Source organism: Rhodnius prolixus, unplaced genomic scaffold (genome assembly GCF_049639745.1).
Source record: "Rhodnius prolixus isolate KJV_2025 unplaced genomic scaffold, Rpr scaffold_1, whole genome shotgun sequence".
In the NCBI taxonomy this organism is placed as follows: domain Eukaryota; kingdom Metazoa; phylum Arthropoda; class Insecta; order Hemiptera; family Reduviidae; genus Rhodnius; species Rhodnius prolixus.
The window spans coordinates 59,234,028-59,246,076 of record NW_027411581.1 but is presented as its reverse complement, the minus strand read 5'-3'; the positions used below and the strand labels follow the sequence as shown (position 1 = coordinate 59,246,076).

Here is a 12,049-nt window from a genome sequence, read left to right as displayed (position 1 = left end):
TCAGCGTTACTCAAAAAGAAGTAGAAAGTTCTTAAATTGATATTTGGTTAAACAATTAGCTTGTGGATATTTATTTTTATTTTTTACCGGCTGATAATACAGTCTGATCTGGTTTTTATGTAGATTTGAAACATTTTCTGAGGAAACATCATATAAGTGCACTTTTTCGAGAAAGAAGCATGGTGTAGGCGTTACTCTAAAGTGCCAATATAGTAAAATGCAAGGCCTCAAAACCCTTAAAATTATTAATGTATATATCAGTAATTATTAATGAGTTCCCAACTGCGTATTACAGGGACGCATCAAGCAAATATGAGGAATGTACAAAAGTACGACATAAAAATCAAAATAAAAAAAAATTAAGTGGAAATAATAAACGGAGAACACAGTCCGGGGGCCGGCAGTGCACTGTAAAGATCTGGTGTTGATACGCCTTAATTAATTTGAAATAAATAATAAAACAAAATCTGTGGAGGACTTGAACAAAACGTCATCGTCGTCCAAGATACATCGGTTGCATTGGATTCGAAGGATGCCCTGTTTATTGTTTGGCCAGATGGTCGCGAGACCTTAACCTAAAAGGTGGATTTGGTGGGAGAATTGTACGAAATAAGTTGCAAATAAGGGATAATGATGCAGGGAAAGTTTGGAGTGGAATTTGATTTTGGTGGAACTGGCCTAGTACAAGAACTGATAAGTTTCGCAGGTCTGTGTATGCTCGCTCACGTAAATGGGTGCATCAGTGATGGTTCCATGGATGTTTTGGCTGGATGATTTGAATCCTGTTCAGATTTGATCCGTTCAGTTAAGTCCAGATAAGAGCTAGTACGGCTAAGTGTTTTCTTGTTTGTTAAGAGTCAGTTTTGATCGTTTGTCTTGTAATCTCTTGAGCATTCGGTTATCTCTGGTCGAGTTCCTCTTTCCGAGTCTCCATGTGATTCACTTGAAGTCGTAAGATATCGAATGGTAACTGCTATTGGAGGAAGTGCCCTGAGAGAGAAGGATATGTATGCCATTGACCTGGATTCTTCATTTAAACCGGAAATTAGGTTAGATCTTTGGTTGTTACAGTAAGAGTTAGTTGTGTTCATGCCAGACTTTTTTAAATGTTTTTGTTTTTCATTTAAAATTCATATTTTAAATTTAAATTAATTCCAAAGTTCCCTCCCAGTAATTTCAATGTAAATAGCGAAATATTGACGATCCGGGGGATTCCCGGCACGAGGAAATGGATGCTTGCACAAACACCAAACAGTGTGTTCAACATTCTGAGAAAACATTAAAGCCAGTCTACTAATGAGGTTCTTAAAAATGTCGATGTTTTCGTGTAGAATCTTGCCAGCTATCGATACGCAGTAAGAGTCTATTCTCGCTTTAATTACTTTCACTTAACAGGGAAGTATTACCAGAGGGCAAATCACAGATTTGGGAGTTTTTACTTGGATTTTATCCCTAACAGATTATTTATTTATTCACTTAGAAATAATACATTTATAAAATGAAGCGAAAAATAAAATAAATAGTATATAAATCGATTAATTCAATTGCATATCATTTTCTAGAATGTTGCGATTTTAGGATTAGTACAAGTGGGTAGGTCTGGTTGCCCGGCAACCCGGCCGCTGTAGGCTCTATATTTTTATTTCAAGAGGAGACTGGGGTACCCTTGCGTTTGAATAAATACCAATAACAAAAAGGGTAAAAAGAAAAAATTATTGCTTGGGCAAAATATGGAATCGTAAATGAGAGACTATTGCTATTGGCGAAATTTGTCTCAATTGGAATTCTGCTTTTCTGCGGAGAGAGAAATAAACCAATAGCTAGTCTTGTTTATTAAACACTCGTCGGTCACGTTCACTCAGTTTTTACGTCAGCAACCAGCTCTTTCAATAAGTTATACAAATAATAAATTATTTCAAGTTATGTTAATTTTTGGATTTACTGTGAAATTTTAAACATAAAATGTTTTAAAAGAAAACTGAGCGGAAAAGTTGGTAAAATTATTGTTTGAATTTCTGACGTAATAAATTTGTAAAGAAGCTGAATATAGTTAGGATTTCCTTTTTCCATTTAACTTCGCGTCTTCTAAGGCTGTTGCGCTTCTAACTTAGTTTCTTTCTCAAGCGGAAATCGGACGAGCTAGGACGGTACAATGTTAGCCTCCTTTACGACTTCCAGTAGGACATATCATCTAGCAGGGTATAGGGGAGATATTATTTCAATAGTACGCCAGTATCAAGGGTTATTAGTGCTCGGAAAGCCTTCTCAGTATCTCCAGTCAGTGTTCTCTCACTACAGACATCACCGTACTGTGAGCTGTGGAGGAGGCTGCTAGAAACAAAACAAAAATCAAACGCTTAGTAGCCGTCTCATGCCTCGCCAAAGGAAATTCTAAACCATCACTACAGATCAATGTTAGAGCGTTGGTGTCACTTTCCTTCGTCATGGCCGTTCGGATAGTTGCTGCACCTGGATTGTCTTCTTTATTGGTTTTCATTTTTTTTTTTAACTTTTTAAAGATTTTGTTATTGTAAAGATTATCCACTGCAAGTCACTTTTTTGTCTTTTTCTTACAACTCTTATGAATAAAGTATTAAAACCTGGCAGATATTCCTTATAGCATCGCAACTTGAAGCGGCGTAACGTTGCTTTAGATATTGAATCAGGTCATCAATATTAAATTAAAGATCAATTCGAAACCCAGTCTCTAGACTAGCCGCTGACTGAGTGCGGTGGATTGGATAAGATTGCCTGGTTCGAAACTGGTACTTTCCTGCTTTCGCCGCTCTTCCAGCTGAACTAATCCTTACTCCTTGCCTACATTCATGGAAATTTATTCCTGAGTTCCTAAGGATTTCCACGAAAACAACTTCATGATGTTTTTCTAAATGTTTTAAACCAGACTGAACATGTATAAAAGTGCGCCCGTTATTATTGGACAGTTTACTTTCGAATCATTTGATATTAAAAATATTTAGTCACCATACCAACTTTAAAGAAAAATATTATCTACTAGAATTTGTTATAATAAATACAGATAGAACGTCGCATGGGTGTCTAAAGTTTAGACATTTCAGTCATAATTAAAGAGCGTAATATTACTTTTAGCCCTGAGCGTAGAATAATAACTTCGTCAAATAAGAAACGGAAATGATGAACATTTTCAGAAATGATGCAATATTTACAAAACGTCCAACGAAATAATTTGATAAACATTCAACTGAGTAAAGTTAGTTTCAAAGGGGGGGGGGATAAAAAGAGTCCTTCTCGGGATCGTAGCGGCGGGAAAATGAAAGAAGGGAAACGGGGACGGACTTTCCAAACATTGTAACAAGGCCAGTGATAATTCAGTTAAATACTCGGGACCGGAGCTGGTTTAGTCGGTCCAATGTAAATCACTGGGTGGGAGATGTCCGCTGAAAATCCTACGGTGAAGCTTTAAACTACTTTTTTATTCCAAGCCGCAGTTGAATTAGTACCAATCAGCTGTGAATTACTAATTCCAGCTGGTGGTTGCCAAAAATGTAAATAATAGAAGTTTATCGATATTCTTTTTTATTTAAACAGGTGATTAAATAAAAACATCTGTTACCATTTACGAACAATTTATCCTGTGAACCATTCACGTGAATTTCTTGCTTTCCGGACAAATAATACTTAATTTCCTTTACTGAACTGTAGTAAAATATAGGCTTGGATTCATTACTAACAATATAGTGACAATATTTTTAACCTCGATGTAAACTTTTGACTTGGATAACTACTAGTTTGTCGATTTAGGCACATTTTCATACGTTTATTACTTCTTCTTACCTTTTACACTAGAGGATTTTGCAATCGTCTTTATTTCAAATATTCAGTTTCATCGAAAATACCTGTTTTGAGGTTGCTAGTTCCCGAAATAGTAGTTTCTACATGGAAACGTTTTCATTAAACTGCAACAATAAAACTTCTAACTTGATTTTTGCAGCAAACTTCACTTTAGATAAGTTATTTTACTGTTAAGTTCGGCGGGTAAGCTTTCCCTTAGTTAGCTACGATTTCCGTTTTCCGTTCTATATTTTACTCACATTTCGACAATTATGGGTGTGATTGTACTCTTCAATGGGGGTCATATAAAATACGTTAATTATTATGGGTAATAAAAACTAAAGTATTTATATTTCCTCGTCTGCCCACCTTATTATTTTACACACTTTGTATTAATGCCAGAAGATGGCAGTCAAAACTTCGTTGAAAAATTGGTTGGGAAGGAGATCAACACGCAGAACACCTTCGTTCCAATAACACGGCCGTTAGCTAAAAAAAAATTTAGAAATAGTCCAATAGCCAATAATAACTTGGTCTCTTATTTATATATGTTATAAACATATATTCTCATTGGATTGCCAAGTAACAAAACAAAATCACGTTCAAATTTGTTACAAAAAATGGAGCATTGAAAACTCTTCTTTATTCTAATCACATAAATAAGGGAAGGGATTAGCTATGAGGTTAGCATACTGGACTTCCACTCGGAGGTCCCGGGTTCGAATCCAGCAGCTGACCCTTAGATTTTCTCTTCCTAGGAGCTTCTTTCAGCTCACTGTCCCGGTGATGGACAGTGTTGTCTGTAACGAGAGAACACTGTCCGGAGGCCGGCAGTGCACTGAAAAAAAGCTCCGGGCGCCAATAACCTTAGATGTTGACGCGCCTTAAATCATTAAAATAAAATAAAATAATAATAATCAAATAAATAATTAATTTTAACAGGTTCTGGTGATATAACCAAAAAAAAATATTTTATAAATATTGGACTAGTTGTAGAGGAGTGTCTGACCTTATTTAGGGCCTAATCTAGTTGATACGTCAAAATATTTGTCACAGAATTAGGCTACTAGACATGTGCCACTATTGCTTTTGGGGAACTAGATTGCACCGTAAGGCGTTTTTTTTTTTAATATTATTTTACTAGAAATAGGAAGTATTACTTGTCTAGGCAAAATCTCCTAACTCTAGTTTACAAAGAAAATTTTTCTATCTGTTTTTGTGGCGACACCGACAAACATTTATTTTTTTAGAATTTTATGGTTTGTGGATGAGTTTGTTAGTAACCAGAGTTTGTTTTGTTTAAATACCACCGACCGCAGTTCAAAGCCCTTAACCAGAACTCTACACTTTACGAAGGGGATTTTCCCGCTTTTGCCAAACTTTATCTTACAAAGAGGAAGTAAAAAAAAAAAATTAAATAAATAAGAAATTCAATCGTCTTCCTATAAAAAGAACCAGTACAAAGAGATAATTCAAGTTTACATTGTGTGTTGTACCAAGATTTTGATGTTCTTTTTTTTTCTACCAAATAGAATAAACGCTCGCTAAAACGTAAGAAATAACTAAATTGCCAACTAAATGCAAAAGCGCATCCTAGCTAGTAATTTCCCTAATTATTCTAGTAATAGAAACAACTTTAATGACCTTGGTTAACCTAGAACTGCGCGTTGCACTAGGCACCGACTGGTACCGTACCTCTATAGTGCTGAACACATAAGTACCACCTATAGATTACATAACGTGGTACAGCCTTGAAAAAAGTTTCTTGCTACTTGTTTATTATTAACCATTTGTCCAGTTTTTCCTGCGCCGACTTTGCGTCTTTTAATTCAAGATTGAATTTTTTTTACTTGCTAAACAACTCTCTCATATTTTTTAGCAAGATGGAGTTTTGTAATGGTAAACAAGAAATTCACCTTATGTTACAATCATACGACTTTCATTCTCAGTTTATGAAATGTCATACTGTGTTAGTATTGCAATGGGTCTAAAGCTGGCAATCTTGATCATAGGAACATGTAAGAGGTGCTTTCGCTGAAATTATTTGAACGACATTTCCAGATCAAGATTGGGAACTACTATATTAGGTCATGATCCTTCAATCATGCAGTCAGAAGTGTGCGTACGTAAATGCAGACGACATTTGTCTGATAGCTCGCAGTGTCCCAGCACTTAAGGAATCATTTATGAATCTCAATGACGAGAATAAAAAGGTGGGGCTAAGAATTAACGAATGCAAAACAAAATACATGAGCACTAGCCCAGAGCGCTGCTGCGAGGAATTTAAAGTAGAAGGATTTACGTTCGAACGTGTTAAAAGCTTCACCTACCTGGGGTCTGAACTAAAGGAGGAAAATAGAATGATAGGCGAAGTGAATGGGAGAATAATGTCTGCAAACCGAGCTTACTTTGCTAACATGAGATTGTTTAAGACCTCCTATCTGTCCAGAACCTCGAAGACAAGGCTTTATAGAACCTTAATCAGGCCGGTGCTGAAACATGGACGTTCACATCTGCCATGATAAATAGTCTAAAGGTTTTTTATCTTAAGGAGGATTTAAGGTCCAGTTTTCGACACTACTTCTCGCACATGGAGACTTAGAAAGAACCGTGAGCTTTATACTCTATATAGTGGCTGAGAATGTGGTCCGCTTCATCAAGGCTCGACGATTGGAATGGTTAGGCCACCACATTGCAAGAATGCCAGAAGACAGGATGCCGAGCAGACTGCTGCGTGGTACCGTCATAGGCTGGAAACATAGTGGAGCGGCGGGCAAAGCGGCGATGATAGCGAAGAGCAAAGCGGCAAAAACAAAAACTAGAAATAGATAGAGTTGCTCTATCTTCGCTTTGCTCGCCACTATGCGCGGTCCCATATGTTAACTTGTGTTTGATTTCGCCGCTTTGCTCCTCGCTATCATCCCCGCTTTGCTCGCCGCTCCACTATGTTTCCAGCCATAGACATGAAGAAGAGAGTTGGCCGACCGCGAAGACGTTGGCTTGATGATGTTGAGAAGGACTTGAGAGTCCTTGGAGTGTCAGGATGGAGAACAAAAGCAGCCAATAGAGATGTCTGGAGTCGCATTATTAAGGAAGCCAAGGCCCACCCCGGGCTGTAGAGCTACGTAGTAGTATATTTGGTCATGTTTGGGATCAAACAAGTGTTGTTTCACACCTTATCGATCTATGATCGAAAGCAACGCGATCTATCGACTACTTGGCGGTTCCCCCCCCCCAGTCACATCTAAAAGGCCCCATCTAATGCGGTCAGACAGACTGGCATTCTTGACTAGGGTTGCCAACTACCATTTTTTTTTGGAAAGGACAGCCCTTTTTTAACACCTGGTTGTCCTTGTCCTTTCCAAAATTAGGAAAGGACGCCTTTTGTTCTTTTTTTTCAGATACTGTTCACACAAATCTTATTTATTTTATTGTATTTTTTATTTAAGTTCTGACTTCTGAGACTTCTTCATTTGGCGTGTTGTTTTTCTGTTCTAACTGAACTGAATAGGTCAACAGGTTATTGATGTAACGATGAACTTTTCATGAATAAGCATGTAAGATATAAATGTACCCATGCCAGATTACAGACGGCGGAGAAGGTGACTTTTGCCCGGGGCCCGGAGCCGGAGTCTGCATGTTCACCTAAAAAAGAAGGAAAACGAACGATATATGTATACAGGGTGTATACGGAGGAGTGGTCGAAACTTGGGGAGGTGATTCAGTAGCTCAAATGCAACAAAAAATATTCTCTTCACTTTGACCCGATTCTCAATACTGTCCAAGATATTTGCATTTTTTACTTTTCCGTCGATATTCGCGTTTTTCACCATAAAAACGGCCGTAACTTTTCTATCCTTTATCCTACAACAAATCTGCTTATTCCAAACGAAAGAGCATTGTATTTCCTATAAATTTGCTTGGTACAGAGCGTCAAAACGATTCTTATAACAATGAAATTTTTACTTGAATGTCTAAAAATTTCGTTCTCGATGATTTTTGTTAAAATTTTCAGCTGCATTTTCTCAATGGTTAATGAATCAAGGAATCACATAATTTCAGAAAAAGTTGCGTATTTATTGAGCTTCAAGACCATATGGATTTTTTTGGTTTTTAATAAAACCCTACCCCGAACAGAGGGGGTGTAAATGCAGAAAACTGACATTCAGGTAAAAATTTCATTGTTATAAGAATCGTTTTGAGGCTCTGTACCAAGCAAATTTATAGGAAATTCAATGCTCTTTCGTTTGGAATAAGCAGGATAAAGGATAGAAAAGGTACGACCGTTTTTATGGCGAAAAACGCGAATATCGACGGAAAAGTTAAAAATGCAAATATCTTGGACACTATTGAGAATCGGGCCAAAGTGAAGAGAATATTTTTTGTTGCATTTGAGCTGCTGAATCACCTCCCGAAGTTTCGACCACTCCTTCGTATCCTGTCGACGGCCCTGAATGTACCTAATTTTTTTAGGGTGTCCTTTTTTGGAACTTTATAGAGTTGGCAACCCTATTCTTGACTGTTTCATTCTACTTCAATTTTTTTTTTTTTGACTTTACAAGATCGCTACAACCAACAGTTTCCTTATCAGTCCCATAAAATCGCTTTTAGCAAAAGGAAAAATACAATTAAAGATAATAGAGGTAAAACGTTTATAGCTGCAATTTCCTTGCACTTAACAATGAAAAAATAAAATAAAACTAAAAAAAAATTCCTTAGCTATTCTTGTTGGTGAAGAATTTAGTGAAGTTAAATTAAGGCATTCAAATTATAATTAGTAAAACTGTTTTAAGTATAATTGCATTTAAAAAGAAAAAGTTTGTAAAAAGCTGCTGAAGAAAAACTAAAAGAGAATAAAATATCACGTCAGCGTGACAAAGAGGAACTAATTTTCTACATTAAAGCTGATTCAAAGAGCACAATCATTAACTTAAACTCTAAAGACCCTGCCAAGGCAACTGTTCATTATTACCATTGAAGTCAATTCAAAAGTTGGCAAAAAGAAATAGACTTCAAGAAGAGAAGATAGATTTTAAAAGAAAGAAGAAATCCATTAATTTCATTGGGCAAGAACAATTCCTAATCATTTATTATATTTAGTTGAGTTAGTTCATTATGTTAAACTTAAGACGTTTTTAAAGTATGGTTCAGAGCACTAATTGATTGTTTTTTTGTTTTCAGTTACGTAGATCTTTGTAATTAACTCTTATGAATAGTAAACTTGCGAATTTAGTATGGTTGGCAGCAATAAATAAAAAGTCTATTAACAGAATTTATAGTTTAATTTATATATTTTGCCGTCTCAGGCAGAGTATAGTATTGCCACCTTTAAAATCAAAGGCCATGGTGTTAAAGAGCGATGTGCTCAGGTTTAACAATAGGTACTTTCTCTTGCTGCTAATGAAAGGGATGTGTTGCAATCGTGTCAAATCTTCCAGAAAAACAGAATTTATTTTGGGATCCCCTATGTCCAAAATAGTTGTATTAAGAACACAGGTGTAGGTATATGTGTTTGTGCATGTTTGTAAAAATAAATATTTCAATTTTTTTTTTTTTTTTAAATTAAGGCCTTTTTATAAACAAATTTGAAAGAATGATCACGCAAGATTTTTCTTTATTTGCTTTGATTTAATTAAATCTTTGATATTTTAAAGTCGACTTTAATATAAATCAATAAAATGAAATCTTTAATTATTTTAAAATTAAATTTTATTTTTGTAGATTACACAGGTCTACAAAATGAAACTTTTTGAGAGCTGTTTTACTTCTGAAAAGTGATTATATACAATTGAGTACAGCCATTTTCAAAAATAACCCCCCTTTTCCCCTACCACATCAGGTTTTTTTACAAATCGAGAATGAAATATTCAATGTTAATTACAAAAAATACACATTTCTTTTCAAATGTTGATACAGTTTTGATTAAAATGCTGGTTGTATTACTTGGAAATGCGCAATGTTGATTCACTAGAATGTTATTTAATCAATAATAACGTTTTCGTTTGCCTTCCAGTGATCTTTTCTTGGAAATTTCTCTTATGACCTGCTGCAGAGTCTTCTCTTTGAAGCGTCCAGCAGTAATCCGCTATCATTGATATACTCCATCGTCCTTGGTACCGTCGTTCCATCTCCCGGATGTCCTGATGGAAGCGTTCGCCTTGTTCCTCGCTCACCGCCCCCAGATTCTCAGGAAATACATCCAAATGCGAAAATAGAAAGTGCACCTTAAGACTAATGTTGCATCCGAGAATTCTGAATTTCTCAAGCATTGTGGCTACTAATTTTGCGTAGTTAGGATCTTTGGTGTTTCCTAAAAACTTCTTGGTTACATCTATAAAGGCTTGCCAGGCACCTCAGGTCAACTTCGTTACAATATTAAAAATAAAAGATAGTGTGAAGTATACAATAACGCTACTAAGACTAAAAAAAAAAAATGGTATGTGATACAAGTAAACGGGTATCATACTTAGTATCAGGACATGCATATTACTTCAAAATGACTCAGTAGACCTGTGTTATGGATGAAAAAAAAAAATGAAGAAAACAGTTGGTCACACTGCTTAGATAACCTTCCCTTACCAGCTGATCGGCCTGGCCAGTTACAGGCGGCCATCTTTAACTCGTTCGTGTGTCTCTTTATTAACTTGATTTTTTAAGCAAGTATTAGTGCGTGTTAAAGTGAAGTTCTATTTTATAAATTGTGTTTAAGTTATACTTATTGCGTGATATACAGTTTTAGTGCGAATAGTGTTGTGAATTATTTTAAATAGTGTCAAGTGGTGTTTGGACTGGTGATCTACGGAGATGCTAATGGACTTTTATATTATTTAAACACAGTAAGTCTTTATTATCAATTATTTAATTTTAAAGTTCAATTATATTTTTATTATTCTTGCATGAAAATAGCATGCTATCATTTAATTATTAATTACAAATTAATATTGGTGCTACGTCTTGACTATGTTCAGTTTTCTAATCCAGAATTCTATGTCTTGAATTTGGAATCCCACAGTTATTAAATTTATTTCAATCATTATGATATGTTCTTTAAACTTTTCTTTTCAATCGACTCCGAGTTCTACATTAACATTCTTCTCTATGTTAAATGATTTCTAATTTTTTTTGATGTATTCTTTTTAATATTCTGTTTTTAATCGACTCTAAGTCTAAATTGCATTTTGAAATTGATATCTAATCCTTTTAGGTCTATTCTTACATCTTTTTTTCTAATCAAATCTTTTCTTTTTATTTCGCTATAATTAAAAAAATATTCTTCTTCGTTTTTCTATTTTTTATTGCTATTGATTTCTAACCTCTTTTGACGTATTCTTTTATCTTTTCTTCTTAAACAACTATAAAGTCAAGATTAGCTTTTTTGTCTCCACGAATTGTTTTCAAAGCCGTTTTTATGTGTTCATTGATCTTTACTTTCTAAGAGGCGATAAGTAAAAATATATAATAAATTTGTTATTAATTTCTAAACCTTTTTAATGTATTTTTTAATCCTTTCTTTTCAGTGGACTAATAGCATTCTACGAGGGTCGTTTGAAAAGTCCGTGCAAAAATAAAAACTACTTAATTTTTTGGGGTAAACCTTTTTTATTTTTCAACATAGTCTCCTTTTAGGCTTAAACACTTCGTCCAACGCTGCTCTAGTTTGTTGATCCCTTCCAAATAATAGGATTTGTCCAAGTCTGAAAAATAGCCATTCGTTTCTGCAATCACCTCCTCGTTTGAATAAAACCTTTTTCCCGCCAGCCATTTCTTCATATTGGGGAACAAATAGTAGTCCGAGGGAGCCAAGTCTGGAGAATAGGGGGGATGTGAAACGAGTTGGTGATTGCAGAAACTATTTCCATTAATTTTGTGACCACAACTGCTGAGGTGTGAGCTGGTGCGTTGTCGTGATGGAAAAGGACTTTTTTGTGGGTCAATCGTGGGCGTTTTTCTAGCAGCTCGGTTTTCAAACGGTCCAATAACGATGAATAATATGCACCTGTAATAGTTTTACCCTTTTCCAGATAGTCGATGAGGATTATTCCTTGCGAATCCCAAAAGACAGTCGCCATAATCTTTCCGGCCGAAGGAACGGTCTTCGCCTTTTTTGGCGCAGATTCCCCCTTCGTAACCCATTGTTTAGATTGTTCTTTGGTCTCAGGAGTGTAGTGATGTATCCATGTTTCATCTCACAGTGACTAAACGACGCTTAAAGTCCTGCGGATTCTTCTGGAACAGCTTC

The 12,049-nt window shown here is 35.6% G+C and overlaps 1 long non-coding RNA gene across 6 annotated transcripts in view; it reads left to right on the top strand.

Annotated features, from left to right (window-relative positions):
• Positions 1-12,049, top strand: part of LOC141450009 (uncharacterized) — a 51,512-nt gene that overhangs the window by 28,643 nt on the left and 10,820 nt on the right. The gene's annotated exons all lie outside the window — the stretch shown is intronic.